This window comes from Gadus chalcogrammus, chromosome 20 (assembly GCF_026213295.1).
Source record: "Gadus chalcogrammus isolate NIFS_2021 chromosome 20, NIFS_Gcha_1.0, whole genome shotgun sequence".
Classification (NCBI taxonomy): Eukaryota; Metazoa; Chordata; class Actinopteri; order Gadiformes; family Gadidae; genus Gadus; species Gadus chalcogrammus.
In genome coordinates this window covers 13,206,254-13,207,798 of record NC_079431.1, presented here as the reverse complement: position 1 = coordinate 13,207,798, position 1,545 = coordinate 13,206,254, and positions in this window count along the sequence as shown.

Here is a 1,545-nt window from a genome sequence, read left to right as displayed (position 1 = left end):
TGGTTGCTACTGAACGTGACCAGCATTCGTGCGCCGGACCGATGGAGTGGAACTCGTTTGATGCGTACGGTCGACGCATGGGCACGATGCCAATTTAGACAAGCGTACCCACTAAAAGAATATAGTGCTGCATGCTAAGTGTGCGAGTATTACTCCATGTGCGTTCATGCCTGGCCGGGCGTGTATTTGCCCGCTTATAAGAGCATACATGGACTTTATTTTCTTCATTCAGAATTCTGTCTCTAGATTATGGTCTACATTTAAGCCTATTCCAAATTTTACAAAAGGTTTGCATTTGTTAGTGATTTTGTATGTTTTTTTAATAAAAAATACTATTCTTGTTCGGGGTTGGATCATTAAAATGGCAATCAATGTTATAATAGAAAGTGTTCGTTTTGTACCTTGACCGACAATTTTGAAATAACAACGTCGCCCTCTTCTGACCAATGTTTTTAGTGCATTTCAACGCGATGGATTAGGCTACGCTGATTACAAATATGATATAGAGCTATTGTAGGCCGGCCTACATGGAGATATACAAATACAATTCGTAGAGGAAGTTTTTCCTTGGGAGGCTTCGACCAACTCTTGTTTGTCGACAAACCACACTTAGTTGCATGTCGTCGTGGTCCCCAACCTCATTGAGCTTACGCTGTGATCTAGTAAGGATAAGGCTCTGTTTTCTCCAAACGTCTCCTCCCTCTCCCTGTGTGTCTCAGGTCTACTGATTTAAAGACTTCTCCCCTGAGAATCTCCCTGTTGTTTTACATAAAACATGAGTATTGCACCTAAGACTGGTTCAGTGTCTATCCCAGATGTTTGCACGTGTCACACGTTACCTTGCTCTACGCAAATGTATATTTAATTAGAAACTAAATATGGGGTAATTATTTGAAATTATTCAAACACGTCAACTGTAGGTCTTTCTTTTTGTAAGTGAGAAATACAATGGCTCCTAATGACATGTTAACTCCCATTAGCTCATATATAGTAGGCCTACAGTGTCATCTTATTTTTGAAACACAAGTTTTCTTGATGTACATAATGGATTACTGCCTTCGAGTGGCATTCAGCATGCAGCTGGGGCTGGTTTGTGGACTACTTGTATAGACCTGAGGTTGGTACAAGAACACAACACTTCATCACACAGTGTGCATGGTTGTGGTCAGCAGTGTGCGATTCTGAATTGGGATATAAATATTCACAAATTGTAGGAAAATGTACATGACCATACAAATGACTTATAGCTATTGATTCATTACTTATAGCTATTGATTCATAACACACTTATTACCCTTTATGGGCTTTCTCCAAGGGCTAAGCCAGGGCTATTCAACCTCCTTAACAAGTGGGCCGAAAAGGAAAACCACTGGGGGTTCATGGGCCACACAGAGTAAAACTACGTCAATGAATCGCTACAAATAAATCGTACTTAAAGTAGTGTTAACTTAATATATATAGTACTACTACATGGAATAAACTTGTCAGACGCATTCCTTCCTTCTTCACTTTTAATCATATCACTATAAAAGATTTTGTTCTCAC